The sequence below is a fragment of the Crocuta crocuta genome, unplaced genomic scaffold (genome assembly GCF_008692635.1).
Source record: "Crocuta crocuta isolate KB4526 unplaced genomic scaffold, BGI_CrCroc_1.0 scaffold71, whole genome shotgun sequence".
In the NCBI taxonomy this organism is placed as follows: domain Eukaryota; kingdom Metazoa; phylum Chordata; class Mammalia; order Carnivora; family Hyaenidae; genus Crocuta; species Crocuta crocuta.
In genome coordinates, this window is record NW_027527548.1 from 2,020,997 (window position 1) to 2,029,755 (window position 8,759).

At 50.3% G+C, this 8,759-nt stretch overlaps 1 protein-coding gene across 3 annotated transcripts in view; it reads right to left on the reverse strand.

The window, feature by feature from the left end:
* PCIF1 (phosphorylated CTD interacting factor 1) overlaps positions 1-8,514 on the reverse strand; it is a 16,655-nt gene extending 8,141 nt beyond the window's left edge. Inside the window, exons 1-2 of one of the 3 annotated variants that reach the window (XM_077766259.1) lie at positions 8,368-8,514; positions 1,177-1,452 (exon numbers count right to left, since the gene is read on the reverse strand). The gene's annotated coding sequence lies outside the window, so the exon portion shown is untranslated. Of the gene's footprint in view, positions 1-1,176; positions 1,453-3,142; positions 3,838-8,367 lie in introns of those variants that run through there. The other 2 variants (XM_077766249.1, XM_077766241.1) reach the window with 2 other exon arrangements.
* Positions 8,515-8,759: the final 245 nt, after the last annotated feature.

Here is an 8,759-nt window from a genome sequence, read left to right on the forward strand (position 1 = left end):
CACTTGTAGATTTTAAAAAACCAATCCAGTCCTGCCCTGGAGGACCACTGTGGTACCACAGGAGCCCAGGGATCGAAGTTGCAGTTCTCGCAACTGTAAAATGGGTGCACTCCTATTGCTCCTTCTGCCTGAAATACTCTCCCCCCGTTCTCTGCCCGGCTTGTCACTATGTTCACACGTACCAGGAAGCCTTCCCGGACCCTCCCTCCCCAAAGCTGGGTGGTCAGAGCCCCTCCACAGGGCCATGAACACCTCCACTGTAGCACTCAGTCTGGTCTATCAACTGGGTTTGTCTCCCCATTGGACTGTCAGAAATCCCAGGGCTAGGAACTGGGTCCAGTTTTCTCCAGCGCTCAGCATGGTGCCTGGACCCAAGAGGAACTCTATTCATTTTGCAAATATTCACAAAGCACAGGGTAGCACAGAAGACAGAACAGGGTCTGCCCTTGAGAAGCTATTCCCACAAAAAAGAACAGTAAATCCTCCTCTTCCCTGTTCCTATCCAATAAAATCTAACTGGAACAAAGTGTAGCCTGGAGGGGGCCATGGCCTCTAACTGGCTGCTTCATTCTACACCTCAGGGCAGGAAATGATCTGTTGCTAAAGAAACCAGTCGGACTGAGAAGAAACATCTAATTCAGTCCTTCCTAATTCCCAGGTGAAAACTTACTTTAAATACCAGGAAGCAGGTCAGCTCCTTCAGATCTGTATTCTCCACTACCCCCACCCACAGCGCACCCAGCACAAGCCTCAATGGCCCAAGTGATTCCCAGTCTGGCTGTTAAGACGTCTAGGGGCCCAACTGAGACTGGACCGGTGATCCCAAAGTTGTTTTCAATATGCCTCAGGACCCAGAGAAACATTTACCCACAAAAAGAGGACAAAGCCATATTTAAACATGTTATCTTTGCTTGCTGATTATTTTATCAACTCCTTGTGGTCACACTGATTATCTCATGCTGATCGGAAGCTCTGATTGGCTGTTGACAACATCATAAGAATCATTGGGACATTAATTTTATTGTACACTCAGTCATAGATGTCTTTGTTAATTTGGAAAGGGAAAAGTGAATGGTTACTTTGTCGGTACAGTTTGGCAGATAAAAACACACGGAGTAAGAGGACATACAGACAACCAAAGGGGCCATGATAACAGAAAGGTTCGGAACCACTAACCAAGGTGGGGGGGAGCTTGATTCTCTGGGGAGGAGGGAGTCCCGAAGCCTTGGGGCTGAGCCCACAGGTCTCAAGGCTGAACAAGGTCCCTCTTTTTCTCACCCTCTGGGGTCTGCAATGCTAGCATGAGAGGGTTTTCTTCTCCAACCAGATGGCCCCCCACGTCACAGGGTACCACAGAGGCAGGGGGGAGGCCTGCAGGAAGGCTCAGCACAGGTGAGTGGGCTGGTCAGCAGTGGAGCGGACGGGGGCCCAGGGAATTCCTCGCATCAGCAACTGCAGAGGAAATAGAAGAGAGAGTCACAGACCTGTGAAATGCTGCACAGCAGGGACAAAATAAGAGGAGCAGTGACACAGCAAGTAAGAGCCCCCACGACCGGGCAGGAGACCCTGTGGGAGATCTGGAGATTCAAGGGATGAAATGGTACTTCCCAAGCTTTCCAAACCAAAACGTTTCGTGGACTTGCCGCCTGAAGTCACATGGGCCCTGTGATGAGGATGGCCCTAAGCCTGGTTTAATGCTCCACTGTCTTTGACGTTTTTAATAAATTCTTAACAGAGAGGGCCCGCGTTTTCATTTTGCACACTGGACCCCACAAATTGTGTAGCTGCTCCTAGCAACCAAAATATCTCTAAGACAAGAGAAAAGTAAACATACAGCTGTCCTTTGAACAACATGGGTTCAAACCACGAGGGTCCACTGACACATGGATTTTTTTTTTCAACACGTGTTGAATACTATAAATACTATAAATGTATTTTTTCATCCTTATGATTTTCTTAACGTTTTCTTTCCTCTAACTTAAAGAATTCACTACATAATTGATACAACAAACAAAACATGTGTTCAGCGACTGCTTACGTTACCAGTAAGGCTTGAGGTTAACTGCAGGCTATTCGTTAAGTTTTGGGGGGTCCAAAGTTATACCGGGATCTTCTACTGCGCTGGGGATCAGTGCCCCTAATTCCTGTGTTGTTTAAGGGTCAACTGTACCTATCACAGATCGGGGGCCACACTCCCAAGCCACCCAGTGAGCAAAAAACACGTTTCTTTTAAACAGTCTTTTAAAACAATACATGCAAATGCATTACATAACTCAGCATGTTCATCTTTATTGAAAAATATTTTCCCCAATAAATATTGTGTGACACTGAGGCACCAGGTAGCTGAACCATGGCGGGGCAGCACACGCAGCACAGCCGGTGAGACCCGACAGGGACCCTTCAGTGTTTCCAAAACCCACCGTGTAACACAGCCGTCAGAGGGCGTGTGAAAGAAACTCAGATTCCCGTCCCTCACCTCACATCGTAGGAGTCAGATATGGGGAGGGGAGATACACAAGAACTTGTATTTTTTTTTTTAATCGCACTCCAGAGGTGGGACTGGGAAACAGGATGACAATTTTTACACCGCTTCAAACCTTTACCAATTTTTTACGATTAAAACTCTTTTCTTAATTTTCCGGGTGATTTGGAAGCAGCGGGTTGGTGGCCGAAGAACCTGCTCTGGAAGCGGGCAGACCCGGGGTCCAGATCCTTCTGTCACGTTCCGACTTACAAACGGAAATCATTCGACCTCTATGGTCTCTACACGTAGAGTCTAGTATATTGTACACTTTAAGTAAGAAATAACTCTATTATTAACATAACGTGTTTATTTGTCCTGAAGTTTCCCGGCCGCGGAGCATACCACAGTCAGAGGCGATCAGCTTAATAAACCACTGTATCTGCGCAACCGGAGGAACCCACCAGAAGTAGAAAAATCCGGTTACGGGATTGGAAGAAGATGGGGCGGGACCATCTCAGTAATGTACCAATCAGAACCCTCCGAATCGATAGGGCGGAGTCAAAGAACGCGCAAAATGCGCAGGCGCGGGGCCACAAGTGACGGGGACTCCCCCCGCCCCCCAGCGCGCGCACACCTTTCCTTCCCCTCCCCTCCCCCCAAACCCAGNGGGGCTCTTACCTGCCCGGAGCGGACTCGAGGGGACGCGACTACACGTTCTGCTCGACCTCCCGTTTTGCCGCCTCCGCCTCGCCCTCCCCAGCGCCGCTGCCGCCATCTTGTGTCCCGGGCCGGGACTCCGCGCTGCGCATGCGCCGGTACCGCCTCTGAGGGACCTTGCCACTGCCATGCCGCCATCTTGAGTGTGGCAGGACCGGCTGACTTCTCAGACCGTGCTTGCTTGCTTTCGGCCCCCTCCCTTTCCTCCCGTCCTTCTCTGCTATTCCATGTGGGTCTCCGGAGGGCAGGGCAGCTTTGCGGGCTCTGGGGTGTGGGCTGAGAAAGGAACGAACTCCCAAGCAGGCTCCCTGCTTCTGTTCCCCCCGCGAGCACACCCGCCGGGGCTGGAGGACCTCGGTGGGAGGTGCACCGGCGAAGCCGGACGGAGTGTGCGCACCAGGGGGCGCGGGGCGGGCTGGGAACCTGCGGGCGCCCAGCTAAGACGCCAGCCCGGGGGCGGGGTTGTGATGACGTAGCTCTGGGCGTAGCAGGGGCCTGGGTCCTAGTTCCGGCAAGGCTGTGCCATTGATACCCAGTCGCCTACCCTCTCTGGGCATCTGTCAAGAATGTTTTCCAGCCATTTTCTATGTCGAGGCTGCATACTAATCGAACCTTCTCCCAGGATGAGGCTTCACAAGTTACAAGTATTCCTGAGTAGAAGAAACTGAAAACAGCCGTGGGAGCCATAATACAGGTGGCTTCGGCAAAGTTTGGAAATCATAAACTAAAATGCGTCAGAGGGGCTCTCCCAACACTGACCTATCTATGGCTACTAGTTGGCGGTGCAAAGCCTCACCGAGACCTCAGACAAGCCGTAAAAGCCCAGCAGGAGACGCGTTGCTAGGTCCCCGTCCGCAGCTCCCTGCAGGATTCTAGGGCGGGGGCGGGCAGACGACTCAGTAGCTCCACCTCCGTCCGGCCTCCCTAGTAAACCGACCTCACCAGTAGCTGGAGAGGAACTCAAGGTTGCCACCTGCCGTTCGCCTTGCGTTTCCCAAGTGGAGCCTTAGGCTGCAGGTGCACGCGCTGGGCTGCACGCACCTTCCGGTGTGCGGGACGCCTGGCCCCGTGCAGCTGGGTGGGGGCGGGGGAGTGTCAACAAAACCCGAGGCAATAGTATGACTTAGAGTGCTCATGAGTCTGGCTAGGTTCAGGACTATGTTCCTCCGCCCCAGATGTGTGGCCTTGAAGGAGCTGTTCGACATCTTTAAGCTGTAGTTTCCTCTAATGGAAGAGAAGTCCGCCTGTCTCATGAACGTTTGGTGAGAACTGAGATAGCGTCTGTCAAGTACTCCGCACATGTGGGACCTGGCATTTAATAAGTGTTAGCTGTCATCGCCTCAACAGCGTCGTGAGGGTTGCTCCAAGTAGATTTGAGCCCTTCCCAAATAGACGTGCCGGGGATTGGCCCAGCAAGTGCAGCCAAAGTGCCCTCATAGAGCGGCAGGTTCACTTCGGAAGCTTGATGGGCAATCGGATGCCTGGTGCCCACCTCAGACCTACATAGGGGGACCAGATGTCCCGCTCTCCCTGGGACAGTCTCGGTTCATGTCTGTTGTCCTGGCATAATTATTAATATTGCCTCCTGTCTCGAAAGTGCCCAGGTTTGTAAAATAAATTATATGGTCACTCTAGACCTACGGAATGCCCGTTTTTGTTTTTCAAGGTCTTAATTTTTTCAGTAATCACACCCGATGTGAAGCTGGAAATCACAACCCCGAGATCAAGAGTCTCCAGCTCCCCGGACTGAGCCAGCCAGGGGCCCCCAGAAGGCCCAGTTTTGCAAGCTCCCCAGCTAGTTCTTAATGTGGGAGGGTAAAAACCATATAGTGTTTGCTATCTGTTCTTGTTTTTTTGCTTTCAAAGTATCTTAATTTGTTTTCTCAAGAATCTCTTAATTGATAACTAAAGCACCAAACATCCCAAGTGCCTATTCTAGTTTTACCATGTAACCTTTTCCAGGAACTCTGAGAGTAGAAATGCTTATCTCAAGTCTACATGTGAGGAAACTGAGGCTGGGGGAAGGAGCAGGGGTTGAGTAATTATATGAAGTAACATGAAGTTATCAGAACTGGGTTGTTGTTTATGTTTATTGAGAGAGAGAGAGAATCCCAAGCAGGCTCTGCTCTATGGGCACTGGGCCTGATGCAGGGCTCAATCCCACATACTGTGAGATCATGACCTGAGCTGATCAAGAGTCGGATGCCTAACCAACCAAGCCACCCAGGCGCCTCCAGACCTAGGGTTTTAAGACCAAAGGTTCCCAGCGTTAAAACCCAAAGCTGATTCCACGAATCCACACTGCTTCCCTCTCTTGTGGAGAAGGGATTCTGGACTTTATTTTTATTTATTTATTTTTTAATATTTTTTATTTCTAGGAGAGAGAGAGAGAGACAGCGTGAGCAGGGGAGGGTCAGAGAGAGAGGGAGATACAGACTCTGAAATAGGCTCCAGGCTCTGAGCTGGTAGTCAGCACAGAGCCCGATGCGGGGCTTGAACCCACGAACCGCGAGATCATGACCTAAGCGAAAGTTGGACACTTAGCCGACTAAGCCACCCAGGCGCCCCATGGGATCCTGGACTTTAGAGCGTGACTTGCCTGCACCCATACAGTGGCCCCAGACATCTCCACCTCAGTATCTTGTAGGTCTCAGACTCAGTGTTAAACACTGCTCTTCACCTTCACCTACCTCCCGAGACTCGTTCCTGCCAAAGGATTCCTCACCTCCCCATTATCCCCACTTTTCCACATGACAGTCAAAATCAGCCTCTTCTCTCCAACCTCATTCCTACTACCTTAGAGCAAGCCCCATTATTTCTGAAACTTTTTTTATTGTTAAGAGTAGCACACATACAGAAAAGTGCCCAAAACAGAAATGTAAGAGCCAGGGCGCCTGGGTGGCTCAGACGGTTAAGTGTCCGACTTCGGCTCAGGTCATGATCTCGCGGTTCGTTGGGGTTCAAGTCCCACGTCGGGCTCTGTGCTGACAGCTCAGAGCCTGGAGCCTGCTTCAGATTCTGTGTCTCCCTCTCTCTCTGACCCTCCCCTGCTCGTGCTGTCTCTCTCTCAGAGATAAATAAAACATTAAAAAAAAATTTTTTTTTAAGTGTAAGAGCCACCTGGGTGGCTCAGTCAGTTAAGTGTCTGGCTCAGGTCTTGACCTTAGGGTAGTGAGCTTGGCCCCGCATCGGGCCTGCATTGCGCTCTGTGCTGCGTGTGAAAACCTCCTTTAAAAAGAGAGAGAGAGAGAAATCTAAAACTTAATGATTTGTCACAGAGTGAACACCCAGGTGAACATCACTCCGGTCAAGGTATCATCAAGCACAGGGAATTCACTGTTAATTTTGTGATAATCACGTCTTTGCTTTGATAGTATGACCACCTAAGCAGGTATCTCTGAACATTATAGTTTCACTTTGCCTGTTCCTTGAACTTTATATAAATGCAATTATGCAGTCCTCTCTTGTATTGGCCTTCTTTTGCTTGACATTGCACTTGCAAAACTCATTATGTTGTTGCAAATAGGTATAGTTCATTTTCATTGCTGTATTCTGTCTTCCGATATACAGTTATCTATTCTACTGTTGGGATATTTGAACCCCCCACCCTATACCTCCTTTCTGAATTATTACAGATAATTAATAATAATGACAAAATAAGTATATTTAAATAAATAACAAGTTAATAATTCACTGGATTATTGAATCAGTATTTGAATGAATGAATGAATGAATGAATGAACGAATGAATAAGACCAGTCTCCAAACTGGTCTTCTGGCCCTCCAGCCTTGCTTCTCTACCACTCCATAACCCACCCTGTAGTCACAGAGATCTCTTTAAGTCTGGTCATATGGCAAATTTGGTCAAGTCATCCTGGGCTTAAAACCCCTGAATGTCTGGGGTGCCCGGGCGACTCCGTCATCGGTAAAGCATCCGACTTCGGCTCAGGTCATGATCTCACGGTTCGTGGGTTCAAGCCCCGCATCGGGCTCTGTGCTGACAGCTAAGAGCCTGGACCCCGCTTCGGATTCTGTGTCTCCCTCTCTCTGACCCTCCCCTGCTCACGCTGCCTCTCTCTCTCAAAAATAAATAAAATAAAACCCCTGAATGTCTCCCCACTGACTTCAGGATAGTCCCAAACCCTTCACTTGGTTTACAAGACCATTATTATGACAGCCACTATGTCAGAGCTTTTACTGTGGGCTGTGCCAAGCACTTGAAATACATTCATGTTATTTATGCTCCAGATCCTCAAACCACCTCTCCTCATTAGGTCCCAGCCATCTTGAGCGATGGGTAATTTCCCCCTAAGTGCCAGGTCCTCTCTTGACCCCGGGCCTTTGCATATGCTGTTTGCTCTTACCCTTCCTCCCCTCTTTGACTAATTCAGGTTTCAAGTCTTTTTTTTTTTTTGAGTGAGAGACAGCAGGGGAGGGACAGAGAGAGAGGGAGACACAGAATCCCAAACAAGCTCCAAGCTCAGAGCTGTCAGCACAGAGTCCGTCATGGGGCTCCAACTCACAAACTGTGAGATCACGACCTGAGCTGAAGTCAGATGCTTCACCACCCAGGCGCCCTTACCCCCAGGTTTTACTTTAGATGGCACCTCCACTAGGAAGGCTTCTCTGAACTTGCCTTCACCCAGACTAGGTCAGGCCCCCTCTTCTGTATTCTTATTCCTGTGCTGAGTGCACTGCTTAGGGGCGGGTCTGGGGCTGGTTCACATCTGGAGCCCTCACGCCCAGTGCTGTGCCTAACCCTCTGTTAAATATTTGTTGACCATGGACAGACCACACCGGGTTGAAATCTGGGTGACTTTTTCAGGTATCCCTGCTTCTATTCCAGGCTCTGGTTTCTGCGGTGGGCACACCAAGGCAGTGCCCTTTGAGATGCCAAGAAAAGCATGAGCTGCCTGCCGTGGCAGAGTCCCTGCCAGCAGCCTGGAGTCCTCTACCGCTAAGATAGGGATGGGCAGGTCAAGCAAAGATCCTGGGGCTTCCAAGCACTCCGTCAACTTTTCTGAAGTAAGAAGCCTGGTGAGTTGGGAGGAGAGATGGTCGAGATCAGCGGAGCTCCCCCTCTGGCTGGGAGCAGGGCCTCTGGGGACCTCAGCCTCACTCATGACAAAGCCCAGTCTCCTTATTAAAGCAGAAGCAGAAACGTACAGGCTCAGGTTGCCACATACCTTAACCCCCTTGCTCTTTTCCACGGCAGCACGAGGCTGCTAAGAGGGAACCACACATCTCGAACCCTGGGGTCCTGGCGGTTAGGGAAGGGAGGCTCCAGCATAATCCTGATCCAGGCTGCCCCCACCCAGGTCTGGTCAGAGTTGCCCATAGACTCTGTTCTGCAGTTTAAATAGCACCAAGGCAGTTTCCAAGGCCAGTGGGCCTGGCCCCAGGGAAACTGCAGAAGAAAGTCTTCCACCCCAAACTGTGGTTTCCACTGGGAGTGGCTCTCTGGCCATTCTGGGGCCAGATGAGAGAAACCAGTTAGGCCAAAAATAGATGAGAGGAGTGGGGCGTCTCCTCTGGTCTTCCTGGTCCTGTAAGTGTCTGATGTGGTGTCACACTCCTC